The sequence below is a fragment of the Pteronotus mesoamericanus genome, unplaced genomic scaffold (assembly GCF_021234165.1).
Source record: "Pteronotus mesoamericanus isolate MK-2021 breed Mesoamerican mustached bat unplaced genomic scaffold, CSHL_Meso_final scaffold_174, whole genome shotgun sequence".
NCBI classification, from domain to species: Eukaryota; Metazoa; Chordata; class Mammalia; order Chiroptera; family Mormoopidae; genus Pteronotus; species Pteronotus mesoamericanus.
Window position 1 is genome coordinate 45747037 of NW_026555309.1, and position 14983 is coordinate 45762019.

The 14983-nt window shown below is 60.5% G+C and overlaps 1 non-coding gene across 1 annotated transcript; it reads left to right on the plus strand.

Annotated features, from left to right (window-relative positions):
• Positions 1 to 14640: 14640 nt before the first annotated feature.
• On the plus strand, positions 14641 to 14729 carry LOC129084490 (small nucleolar RNA SNORD115). Its single transcript, XR_008530614.1, has one exon. It is a non-coding gene; the product is annotated as a small nucleolar RNA SNORD115 (small nucleolar RNA).
• The last annotated feature ends 254 nt before the right edge of the window (positions 14730 to 14983 follow it).

Genomic DNA, 14983 nt, shown 5'->3' on the forward strand with positions numbered 1-14983 from the left:
TGGCCCTCCTCCGCCAAGCCCACCCCCGCTCCCAACCACCGTCCGTCCCCACGCTGTTGTCCGTGTCGGGGAAAAGCAACCATTCTGAACACTAACCTGCTGTTCCTGAGAAATCTGCACCAGCCCGCCCCTTACGGTCTGATGGTCCATCCCACTCCGGGGCCGGCAAGCTCCGAGCCGGGCCTCGCGTGCCCGGTGCCCTTGGCAGCGTGGGCACCATCGCCCCTGGCCTGAAAACCCCCCATCCCCACCGAATCCCAGGGAGCAAATACCGCGTGGCGAAGTCCCCCCGAGGCCGCCCCACGTGCGTGGGCTGCCGCCGTACACACCCCGTTCATTCACCTCACAGACGCAGTGTTGGGGGCCAAATCAGGTCCCCCAAAACTACGTGTGGTGGGCTCCCCTTGGTGTAAACTTCAAAGCAGGAAGAGGAAGCACCAACTATTTAGGAAGCTACGTAGAGGGTCAAACTAAAGAAAGGGCAGAGGAAAGTGACCACAGGAACCGGGTAGGAGTGACCTCGGGGAGAAGAGGCGGGCGGGGAAGGAGGGGACAGAGGGTGCTCCCTGTCAAGTCCTGATAAGTCTGCGGACGGGCGGACCCTCACCTGACCAAGGCGGTTCACGTGCACGCGTGCGCCTCAGACGCCTGTGCGTAGGCGGTATTTTGTCGTCGTTCTAATCAATAGGGAGCACCTCCTTGACAATTCCACGGGAAGAACCCTCCGTAAACCAGACTGGAAAAGCGGCATCCTCCTTGGGGTGCCCAGCGCCAGCGTTCTCGGAATCGGGGGCAGGGGAGCCCCGGCAGGAAATGGGCGCAGATGAAAAGACACCACACGTGCGCAAGCGGAGAGAAGCGAAGGCGGCCGAGAAACCGAACCACGCACCCCCGGCTTTAAAATCTGCGCGGGGACAGGACGAGAAGGCAGGGTGGGGGGACGGTTCACGCCCGAGGCTCCTTGAGGTGCTGCCTCCCGACGTCACGGAAAACCGTTCGCATTTGATTCTTCCGGGGGGAGCGTGGCTGCTGGGGCACACACAGGACAGCAACCTGAACTTGGAAAGCCCAGAAGCGTTTCCGAGCAGGACACCGGCAGCCGGGCGCAGGCCTGCCGGTCAGAACGGAACCGAAGAGAGCTTTACTGGGTGGGGAAAAATCAGATGAGAAGAATCAAAAGAACGCATTTTGCCCCAAACACAGTCAGGGAAATTGCCACAGGCCTGGCCGTTACTTTTTACATTTATTTATTTTTCAAAAATGAATATGTCATCTTACAGCAGCATTCTGTCGGGAAAAATATTACTGTGACGGAGGAAAGATGAGATGAGCCTCTGATTTCTCCTCTGCAGGAAGGTGCAGCGCTGGGGGCGCAGGTGTGGAAAGGACCTATTTTTTTGGTTTGTGAGTGGTTTCCAGGGCAGACGCACGAAGGGCGACAACCGTAGCCGGGGGACCGCGGGTGCCCGCAGAGGAGCCCCGTGCCCTGGCCCGCGCCACGGCCAGGCCGCCCGCCCTCCTCCTGGGTTGGAGCGGCGAGGTCCAAGCAAGAGGCCACACTCGCTCTCTGCCCCAAACTGAGCGTCAGCTGAGAGCTGTCCGAATACAAGATTGGCCCGGGGGTCCCCCAGAAGCGACAGAGATGTGTCATCTAAGCTGCACGGGCACTGGGGCTTGCACAGGGCACCTCCTGAGTGACAGGGGGTCTCTCTGCGGCCCCAGACCAGGCGCAAAGCCCGGCGGACTCTGCCTCCCGGCTCCCCAGCCCGGTGGTTCCTGCAGCGCCCCCGGCCTCCACCCCCCCTCCCCAGGGCTCCACTTCCTTCCAGGGTTCCACTCCCTCCACGGTTCCCACATCCCCCCTTGCCCCCAGCCCCCTCGGTGGGCCCCCCGCCCCCGTGGCTCACGCCCCTTTGCCCGGCTCCCCGGCTCCCTCCTCAGATGGGCAGCAGCAGGCGCCGCCGGCGGGCTCGGGCGGCAGGGGCTGGCCCTGAGCTCGCCACCGGTCACCGTGCCTGCTCGGCTGGGTTCTCCGCCCAGTGGAGTCAACACTGCAGCCTCTCCCGGGACCACAGGTCACAGCTGAGCCAATTAATTCGAGCCAGTCCGCTCCACACTTAATAGCTCCCCGCACGGGCCCGACTGTCATCGTCATCATCGGGGCTGATGGATGGGGGCGGGCGGCTATGTTTCGTGTCCACCTGCCCCCCCGCAGGGGTGGAGGCGGGGAGGCAGCGCCATGTCCCCAGGGGGAGTAATTAAAGTTCTTTGGTTCTGAGCCACATTTACCGAGTCTAAAGGTCTGAGGGAGCCAAGTCTCTGCGGCGTGTTCCGCGCAGGGTGGAGAGCTGGTCACACCACCTACCGGGGCCCCAGGCTCGGTGCCACCTCCGCCGCCGCCGCCGCTGTGACGGGGTAGATGCAGGTCCCTTCCGTCCGACGGCCGTCGTCTGTGTCCGCAAACGTGTTGGGCAGCCACCTCTGCCTGAGGTGAGAATGACGCTCCGAACACCCGCTTCTCCGCCGGCCCCCGGGGGCCCTGGGGGCAGCGGCGCTCACACGCCCGCGGCCGCTCGGAGAGCGCGGCCAAGCGTCATGTTTTAAGAATTATTTCAAGGCTTTACTACTAAATAGTGTTCAGTAAAATATTTTAATTTTTTTTAAGAACTGTTATTTCTTTTGTGATTTACCGGGAGCCAGGCCCCTGCCAGGGCGGCCTCTCCTCCATCCTGCCCGTGACAGGGAGCCAGAACCCACCCGGGGGCACGTCCCCGGCCTTGCCCCACGCTGACCGGGTGCCCTGGAAGCAGCGCGAGCCGAAGGGTCATTCAGAAACCTGGACACGCACAGACAGGAAGTCCGGCTCTTGATGTAAAATATGCAATAAATGAAATAACAGGCAGTGTTGCATCGTCCCTGTGCATGAAAACTGCTACATTTCTCTCCGATTTCATTTATAAAAGGACCCACTGCCATTTGCTGCCGACTGGGATAATGTGGAAATATTGTTAGCCATAAAACTCTATTTATTTATTTTTTGCTTACTTCAGCAAACAGAGCTGGGGCTCAGGATTTGCCCTAGTTTCTGCCTTCTGTAAAACCTTTAAGATGATGAATTTATTTATTTAAAAACTTTATTTAATTTCTTTATACCAATACAGACCTCTGCGTATTTTTGCATAAATGCGAGTCATGTGTCTTCTTTTCTCTCCACTCTGTGCGGCACTCCCGGACGCTCCTTCCCCGCCCTCCCCCCGCCCCCGCGCACCCAGGAGGGATTCATCTCCCCGTGATCCACCGTGACGCGTGCGGCCCTGTGTGCAAAACGCTCTGTGTCACGCGGCCTCCCTGGCCCCCCTGACCTGGTGCCGCTGCGCCCGCTGCGCGGCGTGGCAGGGCTGGAAGACAAGGTCGGCGGGCGCCAGAGCTGATACTGCTCCCAGCCATTGCTTAAAACCGTGGCACAGGAGAATGTCCCCAACCCACCAGGGTCCTCTGACCAGCCTGCGAGTGCCCGCCAGGGCCCCCACGTGCAAACGAGTCACCCGCAGAACCAGGCTCCGGCGCGGTTGCGTGGACAGGAAGTCAGGCACAGGCGGCGCGGGGCCCGTGCCCGATGTGGGGAGCCGTACCCTCAGCTGTGCACACCCACTGCACGTGTGCAGCCGGGCGGCAGGGCCCGGCCGTTCACCCAGGTGCGCCCGTGACGGAACGCCCACGCTTTCAAGGCGCTTAAGGACTGTTTAGGTAAACGCTCGGGTGAGAAAGAACCGTTGGTTGGTTGGCCAACTAAGCTTTCGCATCTGCGATACTTCTCTCTCTTCCTGTGGTCCGACCCGCTCAGCGGCTGTGCGGCCGCGCGTTGGCGCGCCGTTCCCCTCTCCGGCCGCTGTGCCCCGCGCCCAGCAGGAAGATGGAAGATGGCCGGACGTGGGGTCTGTAACAGCCACGTCCCGGTCCCCAGAGGACAGACAGGGCAGTCCCGCCTCCTGGGCGCTGGGGGGGCCACCGGGGAGTCTCGTGGACCCCTTCTCCGTGGGACAGACAGGCTGCAGTAGAATCAGCTCGGCGTCTCACCGCCTCCCCCAGGTACACTCCCTGTCCCGGGCCTCAAGCCGTCGCTCTCAGATGGTGGCGTGGACACTGGAATATAAGTCAAGGTGAACGTCTCCTCCGGGACCAGGCGGGTGGCCACAAAGCCAGGACAGAAACGGGTCGCCCCCTGTGCATCCCCCAGCTGGGCTGGGGGGCAGCTCCCACCGCAGGGCCCAGCCGCCGCCCATGCCGCAGGTTCGCCCAGCTGTATCATAAGGACACAACGCCGGCGGGAGACACGCACAGGTTCAGTTGCGGATGGGGGCCCGCAGAGCCCCGCACCCTCTCTTGCTGGAATCCGAGGGCCTCAGGCTCCGAGTGCAACCCCTGGGCTTTGCCGCCCAGAGTCCTACCTGAAGCTTCGCTCCGCAGACATGACTGGTTATACGTGACAACCCAGCGTCCAGCCCTCGTCCCCCGCAGCGGCCAGGCAGGAGCTGGAACTCCCAGCTCCGACTTCCGGTGTCCGTCCAGCGTGGCCAACCCCCACCCCTGACACTGCCCAAGGGACCGTGACACGTACACTCAGGTGTGGTCAAGGGGCTTGTTGTGAGTCACACAAGCCGTTTTTATCCCTCAGCAAGTCCCAAGGGGTTTCGGAGCTCTGTGCCAGGAGCGGGTGACAAAGGCCCGCTCTGTTCTTCACACACCGTCGCTGGCAGCTCGGGCCATGCTCACCTGGGTAAACCTTCTGCTGGGCTCGCTCGCATGGCGCCAGTCCCCGGCGGTCGTCGGGTGCCAAGGGCGCGGGCCGGCCCGGCGCACATGCCGCTGGCAGCTGCTGGCTCCTGGTGGGTCCCTTGTCCTCGAGGAGTCTCTCGCAGCAGCCCCGAGGAGGAAGAGACCCCACTGCCGATGCGGGAGGGGTCCCAGCACAGGGCGAAGGGTGTGTGGACCGGACGGGAGGGGCCCTTGGCCGTCCTGGCAACAGCAAAAAAGCCCCAGCAAGTGGCGTCAAGCTGTGTTCCCCGCCATGTCAGCTGTGCGCTGGGAACCAAGGGCAACCGCTGGGGGCCTTAGAAATGCAGAGTCCCAGGCCCCCCGCCTGCCCCTCAGAGCCTGTGTCCTAACCAGTGTCCCAGCGACTCCCAGGCAAGGACGAGAGTGCGGCCGGCACTCCCCGCTCCGCCCCCACACAGGCCTGTTCCTGGGGGGCGGGGGGGCGCTCCCTCCCCTGGGGCAGCCGGGCCGGCTCTCTGAGGCTGCACAGATGCGGCACACAGGCCCCCCGCCCCGGCTGCTCCCGCAGGTGCCTCTGACCCGCTGTGGCTGAAACAAAACGAGTCCCCCATAGCAGTGGGAGGGCCGGCAGGGCTGCTGACCGCGGACGCAGGTCCACGCCAGACAGGGGTGAGGGCGAGGGTGCTAGTGAGAGGGGAGGCGCTGCCCGGAACGCTCGCCCTCCAGCCCGCAGTCGGCCGCCCGCTGCTCGGGAAGGCCCCCGGGGCAGCTGCGTGCCTCCAGGCTTGCCGGGGGGCCCGGGGTCGCAGGGAGCCGCTCCCCACCCAGGCCTCCTGCCGGCCCGGCCAGCCCCTCTCCTGAGCACTTGGGGCCGAGGCCGGGCTGAGGGCCGCGGAGAGCAGGCCCACCCTGGCACCCCGCGCTCTCTGGAGGCGAGGGAGCGCGCTTCGCCTCCCTCCAGGAAAAGTTCCGGGCCCCCGTTCACCAAAGGAACCCCGGGTGAGAGGGACACGGGAACAAGCCGTTCCAGCAGGCGCGGACGACGCATGGTGGCCACGCCTGCAACATTCACATTCTTTCTTCGGAAGCTCGCGACCGCCACAGCCCAATACGCATCGGAGCGAACGGGGTCTCCCACCCCACGGCTGAATCGACGTGGCGCTGCGTGGCCTCACTGGCCCCGGCCCAGGATTAGCTCTGAAGTGTTAGGTTGTCGTCCTGGGAGACGCCTTCCTGCGCCGGCCTCCCGGACACGCAGGGTCTGCCCGGTCCCTGGTGCTGGTTTCCCGGGGCCCGCCCGCAGGCCCCGCCCCTTGCTTGGCTGAGCCCCAGCCGAGGACACAGGTCTGTCCCCAGCGGCAGCCGCGGGGCCTCTCCACCCGCCCCCTCCTCTCAGGGCGTTTTCTCAGTCCCCAGAGGCGGCGGCCGGAGCCTGGGGCCGTGGTGGAAGCCACCAGGCTCCCCGCGGCTCCCCAAAGGCGTCGGGTGGAGCAGTGAGAACCGCCCTGAGTGTGTGTCACCTGTGGGGCCACCACGGAGGGTTTGACTGACAGCCCCACAGGCTCCGGTGCTGAGGCGGCCAAAACGGAGAGGGAGGACCCAGACGCTGGGCGGGGAGGCGCTCACACCGGCCGCAGGTTGGCGCGCGACTGTCCCCTGCACGAGGCCCCAGCCCCTCGGTCCAGCTCCGTCCTCGCCTCCTGCGGACCCTGCCCGGCTCCCCCAGCAGCCCTGACGCCCGCACTGCCCGGGTGGACTGGGTTGGGCCCCGCCGCGGGGACAGGCTCAGTAAGTCACAGCCCCTCCTGGCCACCTGGCTGGCCTCGGCCCTTGAGGGTGCGTTAGCCACTAGCTGGGTGGGACCGCGGGTGCCCAGAATCTCTGGCCGGCCGGACGCCACCCGCCACACGGTCCCGGCCCCAGCAGAGCCGGCGCTCCGCTCCGTGAGTGTTGCTGGAAGCCCCTGCCTCGGTGCGGAAGGCCGCTGCGCAAGCTGCACGCAGTGTGTGGGCTGAGGGCAGCCCGGCGGCCACCTTTCCCCCGCAGCCCCTGCCGGCGCATCCCGGCCCGGAGCCCGGGAGGGGCCGCTGAGAGGGAGCGGGGGCGGCAGAGGCTCTGCAGGGGTCGTCGGCCCCAGGGTCCTCGCACGGCCTCTGGCTCCCCGGATCCAGGAGGGCCCCAGCCCGCCCCAGCCAGCCACCTGCCAGCTGCCGCGCCAGGAGCCCTCACCCTTGGCCTTGAGGACATTTGGGGTGTCCTGTCCCCTGTGGGATGTCGAGCGGCACCCTGCCTCCGCCTGCTAGAGCCCGTGGAGCCCTCCCCCGTAGGTGACAAACAACGTGTCTCCAGGCATGACCCAACACCCCCAGGGGACACGGCAGCGCCCCCAGGAGCCCCAGTCCTGCCCTGGTAGCAATGCCTGCCCATGGCATTGGGTCCTGGGCACGTTCTGAGCTGGCAGTCACGTGCCGTGTGCCCACGTGCCGAGGACAATAGTTCAATGACAGCACACATAGGGCTCCACCATGAATCAGAACAGGCCCCGGGCCCTTCACGTATGTAGACCCACGTAACCCCCGGCGGCCCGGGAGGAGGGGCTGCTGGCACCCCCTGGCAGCAGCTGGCGCAGGCAGCGACGCTGGCGTGCGTCTCAGTGGTGGCACTGAGCCCCGAAGGCCTCTCCTGGGACGTTCACCACATCGGGCCTGGGAGGGGCTCCAAGAGACCCCACGCAGGGATCAGAACCCGCCCGAGAGCCCCACCAGGGAGGGGCGCGGGCTCCACGGAGGAGCCGCCCCACCGGCCCTGGCCCGGTCTCTCCCCTCCACAGAGGCTTCCACGTGCAGAGCCGACCCCGTCCCCGCGTCTGTGCGGCACGCCCGTCCCCGTGGCGGGCAGAGGCGGGAGGGACACTTTTCCCTGCTCCCTGCAGGTTCTGCAGGGCGGGGGCGGGGGCGGCGGGCTCCGCACACCACCATCCACACTGCTCACGGCTGATCGGGACTCGACAGGCCCGCATCCAAGACCAGGCGGTGCCAAAGCCACTGTCACGCGGTGCTGACGGCTCCGTGTTGTTTTTCAGCTGATAATTCCTTAAAGACAGAGACTGTAGTCATTTAATATCGTTTGCTCAAATGAACAGTTCCCCGAGCAAATAATAATCATAAAAAAGAGTCCCCGAGAAGCCAATTAGACGCTGCAGCTCGTACGGAGCGGCGGCCTTGTTAATGGCCGCCCTTTTAAAGTGCAGCTGTCGCCCAGACGGCCAGTGCCGGGGACGTGGGAGCAAGGCGGGGGTCCCCGGAAGGGGCAGCCCCCTCCCGTCAGCCAGCGCGGACACCTGGTAGGAGCGCTTCCCGCAAGTGGCAGTTTCTGGGAGGGGTTTTTCTAAAGGGAATGGGGGGGGGGTTGGAGGCACAGGAAGCGCTGAGAGGCCTTCTGGGCTTGAGAAACGAGACATGGGGTCAAGCCCCGAGGAAGCCGACCAGGCCCGGCTTCTCCATGGGGACCGGAGGGCGAGTCCCAGCTGCCGCCCCACGGGCGCGCCAGCCCCTTCTCAGCTGGGGACACACTCTCTTTTTGGGGGGCCCACGACCTCTACTGACCTTCTCTGTGGAAAGTGCCCAGAGGCCCAGGGTCTGCGTGGGGCCCGGGCCTGGGAGCCCTACAGTGGGGTCACGAGCATTCTCGTGGGGGGCCCTGGGTGGGCGATTCTGCGCCCGAGGACAGGTCTCGGTCCCTCCTCCGCGGTTCCCCCAGGCGGTCCTGGGCCGGACGGCTGGCCTCTCTGTGTGTCCACTGTCCTGTGGACACAGGGCAGCAACATGCTTCCACTGGAGACGCAGACACCCTTCCCCGGGGACCAGACTCCCTTGGAGACCCCAAGTTGTCCGTGCTCTGGTAGCGATTGTTAGGAGAGCTGGCCGTGCCCCCGCCCAGGCGGCTAGGCTACCCTCTGACCACGTCAGGCCTCTGTCCCCTCAGCCATTCGCTGCGGTGAAAGCTGCCTCATGCAGCCGGGACTCCCTCCAGGGGACACAGTCTGAGCGGACGCAGGAGTCACGCAGAACTTGTGGTCGGTCTCCAGGCTCCGCCTGCCACGGTCCCAGCCCCCAGGAGGCCTCTGTGGGTCTTCATCCGCAGCACGTGTTGCCACCAACGCCTGTCGCTCTGACAGCTGCCGCACGGCGTCACGCGTGACGTGACTTTTCTGGTCAGTGACACTAAGCGTCTGCTGGCACCCTGACGGCCGGGCCCCGCCCCCGCCTGAGCTGCCTCCTCGTGTCAGGCTCTCACTCCTGACGGCTCCTCTCCTTTGCTTCTGGCTCTTCGGGGCGTCCTAAAGCGGCCGGCGTTGACCGTCCCTGAGAACGCGCCCCGCAGGCGTCCCTGGGAGCCTGGTCCTTCAGCCTCTGGTGCCTGTCACCTGCACACCAAGTGCATGGCAACGTGACAGGACACGGCCTCTTCTCTCTTGTGGTGTGTGCCTGTGGGGTCTTGGTTAGAGAGACCTGCCCGCCACCCAAGGTCACAGGGACTTTCTCCTGCACCCTAGAAGCTGACCTGACCACGTCCCTTCCTCACTCATGTACGGACTTCACGCGGTTATTTTGCTGAGAGGGTGGGAAATGGGGAGATGTGTTTCTCCATACGCTGCCCAAATTTCTCACCCTGTCAAAAAGCTAACCCCGCTCCGCACCTATTTGTTCTCCCCCGCAGCCTCTCCTACGCTCAGGGTCTCCTCCCGGCAGCCCCCGCTGCCACCCCGGTGACTGTAGGCCCAGCCCTCCCTGCTGCCCCCCCCAACCTCACATCTTCCCCGCCTCCGCGCTCCAAATTTTTCACTTGTCTTTTTCAACATGTTCCAAGCTATTCATAGTTTATTTTTCTAGTTGTAATTTAGAATCTGCTTTCCAAGTTCCACAAATTCCTAGTGAGAGGCTGGTCCGACCACGTATCGAATCCGTATATTAATTCAGGACAAGCTGAGAGCACGACAGTGTTCGGCCGCCCCGTCGTTGAGCCCGGGAGTATCAGCGCCGTTGCCATGGTGATTGTGCGGCACAAGCTGCCCCAAAGCCAGGCAGCTTTCTGCGGCATTTCTGTCTCCCTGACGTGGGTCGTCCGTGGCCTTGCTGGGCTCGCGCTGCGTGGGTGACCCCGGCGCGGCTGCAGGGCAGGTCACGGCGGTTTCCTGGGTCTCCCAGGCGTCTCTGGACCAGCGGACAGGCCTAGGCTGGTTCCATCCACGGCTGACAGGGGAGAAAGGGGCAGAGAGGTGGAAACTCCCGGCTCTGGAGGCCTCGGCGCCGCCGCACGCCTGCAACCCCCCACTACCAGCCGCTGCGCCACGCCACGCCAGCCGGAGTGGGCCGGTGTGGGGCTGCGCGCCCTCGTTAGAGGGCGGTGGCTAGTTCCGCTGCGGGGAGTCCAGGCTTGCAGCTGCCATCCCCCTCCCGCAAGGGTGGCCGAGCAGCCTCACTCCAGCTTTGCGTTCCTGTCCCCTATATTTTCTGGGGCGCTGGGGCGCAGTCACCGGGCTGGCTCCCGCCTTCAGGGGCATGGTGGCCGGGCGGCCCCTCTCCCTGCCATCCCAGCCGCCCCTGCCGCGAGCCACCCCGGAAGCCCCGTCGCCTCCACGGGAGCGCGCAGCCAGGAGATCCGGCCCCCGCATCCGCTCGGGGCGCTCTTTTTAGGAACACAGTGACCCGACGAGAGTGGAACTCAACTCCGGCCAACGTCCTGTCCTGGGGTCAGGTCACTTGGGTGCCAGGGAGGCCCTGCCGGGGATTGGCTGCGTGTCCCCCATGACCTCCGCGCCGCCGGCTCTCCCGTGCGTGAAACGAGGGAACCAGACCTGGTGACCCCAGAGCCCCTTCTCAAACCTGTGACATTGTGTGACTCTAAATGTTCTGGCCCATCTGAAGGCCAGTTCCAGGGCGGGAAGAGAGCGGCCTGCTGGGGGCGGAGGGTAGGGGGAGGCCAGTGTCAGCTGATAAATTCAGGGAGACGCACACATGTGCGCATGCGCAAGCTTTGGAGAGGCGGGAGGCCCGGAGGCCCGGATGCTCACTGCGTCGGAGTCCCGATGGCAGTACCGTATTTTGCTGTGTATACTGTGCACTTGTTTGCCCAAATTTTTTAGGGAAAAACAAGGATGCACATTATACATGGGTAGTGCTAATTCTGTATCTATATAAATGTTTTTTTATCTGTGCTTATGCATTAAAAGTATAACTCTAGAAAACAGTGATAACCATATGCAAAACAATACCTTGGAATACAATAATCGGTTTTGTTTCAAAATATGAGTAAAAAAATTGGATTAAAAATTAAAACGGAAGGTTTTTTTTTCCTGGAAGTTTGAGCCAAAAACACGGGCGCGCAGGCGCAGAGGAGCGCGTTATGCACACGGCCAGAGCGGAGGGCGCCGGAAGGACCTGCGGGGCCAGAACTGTCAGCGCAGGAGCCGGTGGCTGGAAGACGCCGATCTCTGCTCAACCCTAGGCGGCAGGTGCTCCTGCCTGGCTTCCCGGGGCGCGACATGGGCTCCATTCGCGCAACATAGAGGGGCGGGGCTTGGCAGGGACCCCTGCAGCCCACAGGCCTGGGCTGGGCGTGCTGTCTCTTCCATCGCTGGGGACAGCCTGTGAGGTGGGGGCAGCTATTCTCCCCTGGCTGAGGGCTGAGCTGGGACCTGGAGAAGTCGGTGACTTTCACAGAGCCGCTCAGGTGAGAACGGAATTCAGATTCCGGCCTGGCTGACTTCCAGCCACACCCCGTGGCCACGGGGAGTGGGGGAGGGGGGGGGAGGGGGGGTCTCCCAGGACAGAGCCTTCGGGTGGCCTCAAGGACACTCAGCTTCTTCCTGAGCACATCACTCACCTCTGAAGGCAGCCCTGCAGCGTGAGCACTTGCTTCTCCTTAAAATCCCCGCATGGCACGTCCAGCACAGCTGACCCCAGGCATGGTCTACGTGAAATAATAAGGAAAAGACTTTTAAATGTCCATGGTAAGTATGGTAAAGTATCTATACGCAATAATATAAATAATGAGTGAAGAGGCAGGACATTTTTAGAAGAGCTATCAGAAGTCTAAAAGCAATTGAAAAACTCACTTGATTCTGTAATGGAAAAGGTCATTAAACTTGAAGAGTAGTATTAGAGTTGGAATAAACTAAAGCATGCGGGGAAAGAAATGAAAAATAAAATGACATGTATTCACCCGCGGAACAACACGGCAATCTGACATGTGGGACCGGGAATAGGGGAGCAAAAACCAGTTAAATAGACTATTATCTGAAATTTTCTAACTGTGGTTAAAACATCACATTTTCATTACCAATCAAAAAAAATCAGTAAAACAAGCAACATAAATACAAAAGAAGAGCACAAATAGGCAGGTCACAGTCAAACGGCTCAACACCACAGCTGAAGAGGACGTCTTCCAGGCGCCCAGAGGGCGGGAGAGGGAGAGGCAAAGATACCAAACAACCACCAAAAATCCACCCCTGATTTCCGGCCAGAAGCCCTGAGTCCAGGAGACAGCGGGATGCCACTGAAATGTCAGCCAGGAACCCTATAAGCAGCAAATGCTTTCACAGTTGAGTGTTCAATAAAGATACTTTCCAGTAAATGAAAACGGACAATTCGTCGCCAGGGCTGTGGCACGGGGACAAAGGATGAGGTCCCCAGACAGAGGGCAGAGGGAGCGGCAGTGGCACTGGTAAGGACGTGGGTCCAGACGATGACTTTTTCTTTAAATTCTTGGAAAGTCAGTTGGCAAATAAATAAACCAACAACACGACAGAATTAGCACATCACCCTTTGAGACTCTGACGGAATGAGCAGATCCAGGCATTAAAAATCTGTGGCTGTTGGCGTGGCAGAAAGAGGCGAAGCGGGAAGCTGCGTGCCCCTCCTGTCCGGCCAGGCCCTGAGCAGCGTCTTCAGGAGGGATGAAGCCCCAGGCTGACCGGTGTCCAGAGCCGGCAGCCCACACCCGGGCGCAGGGCGGACGGGCAAGGCGCGGACAATGCTATCAGCAAAACCCAGGCCTCCCCCAGACAATGGGAGGGAGGGAGCGGGTGGGCACTCTTGTGGGATAGAAGATGCTGAAAGGATGTGTCTAATTTTAAAAAATTGGGCAAGACTGAGCGGTAAAGTCCAGGATTCATCTTTGAATGATAAAACTGTTTTCAAGATGTAATTACTATGAAGAGCAGGCTGGTAGTTACGCGCAGGGGTGCAGGGGGGCGGTGGGCAAGAGTCCATGGCATCAGCAGCGTTTGTGGGCAGGGCGGGTGACGGAGCTCCTTCTCCTGCTTGACCTGGCAGTGGTCGCCAGGGTGTGCGCCCAGGCAAAGACGGGAGGCCACGCGGGGGTTGGATGTGATGTTCTGCATCTGTGTTTTATTTTATATAAAAAAAAATTGTAAAACGTAAAGCGACTCTTTAGAGAAAAAACACTAACGATTTGGTGTGGGGCTTAAGACATACACACGTCAGATGACCGTGCGCAGCTGCAGGCAGAGAGCGCCGACCGCCCACGGCTGTGGCGACATGGGCCCCAGAACAGAGAAGGGCTCTGAGGCTCACGCCACACAGGGACGGTGCGGCAGGTGCCTTGTCCCAACAGCCAGACTGTGAGACCCCCGGCTCACGGGCCCTCACAGGCATCCGCGAAGTCCGGCCTTGGGAGCGGGGGTCCGTCACCCCCAGAATAAAGGAGGCTCGGATCCAGCCTCACAAAACCCGGGAGACAGGTAGGATGGAACCTTTTCCCAGCAGCTCAACGGCTCCCAGAGCAAGGCTCAGAAGTGCTTGCAGAAACACGAAACAGCCCAGCACACAACAAGATGAAATTCACAGTATTTGCTATCCGATCGAAACACAGCGGCCCTGCGGAGAGGCAGGAGAGCGTGACGCCAGCCAACGAGGAAAGCGTCCGATAGACAGTGACTTCGAATGACGCAGAATGTAGACCCAACGAGCCCGGACATTAAAGTGGCGCTCACGACCACGTCCCCTATGTTCCAAAAGATAACAGAGAAAGTGAACACGGGTAGTGCCACAGGAGGTATGAAAGGGCCCAACCTGAACCTCTAGAGAGGTAAACTCTCTGTGAAATGAGACAGAAGAAAGCCGCAGGCAACACAGATAGCAATAATAAAAGGACAGGACAATTAGAAAACGTCAGAAAGCAGCATTAAGTCAAATAGGGTCGAATAACTTTAAATTTAAGTGTTCTCAATACCCCGATGAGAAGGTAGAGATTTTCAGGTTGGGTAAAGGAATAAAGACCCAACTCTGTGCTACCCACCAAAAAAGCCTATTCTAAATATAAAAACACAAAAAGGATAAAAGTAAAATTATGAAAATGATATACCATGCGATACTCATTAAAAAAAAAAAAGATGAACTAGCTAAATAGTATCAAAGTAGCTTACAGTGCAAACAATGTGACTGGGGAGTTTAAAAAAAAAGTTTATTTCAAAAGATAGAGGTCAACCGCTCAAGGGGACACTTCATGAGAGAGATCAGGATGCTTGAAGCACAAACTGACAGGAACACAAGGAGAGGAGACAACTCCCCACCCCCTCGCGAAGAAGGTGTCAACGCCTGCCTCTCCGTCGTAATTGATGAGACAAGCGCCGCAAATCCTAAGGACCTCGAGGACTCGAACGTTATTCACCAGCTTGGTCCGCCTGACATCATAAAGCCCAGCTTTTCAAGCGCACATGGAACATTGATTAAGACGGATCGTATTCCAGGCCATTAAAACAAGATGTCAAGGCATTAAAAAGGATTCAGGTTGTATAAAGTACATTCTGTGACCGCAATGAACTTAAGCCAGGAATCAATAGTGTCAATGATGAGAACTCATATTGTCTTGAAGAGAGATGATGACAAAAAAGAAAGAAATCAATAGTAAAAAGATTCCTGTAAAGTCCCCAAATAGTTGGAAACTAAATAACACTCTTGCAAATACCCGTGCATCAAGGAAGAGACCCAAAGGGAGAGCAGAAAGTATTTCGAATGGAACGAAAATTAAAACAGAGCGAGCTGGAATTTATAAAATGTCACTAAAACAGTAGGCAGGGGGATTTATAGCGCTAAAGACCGAGATGAAAGGAGAAGAAAGGCTTCAGATCGAAGTTCTCTGCTTTCAGCTCATGGAGCTGGTAAAAAAGGAGCAGATTAAACAG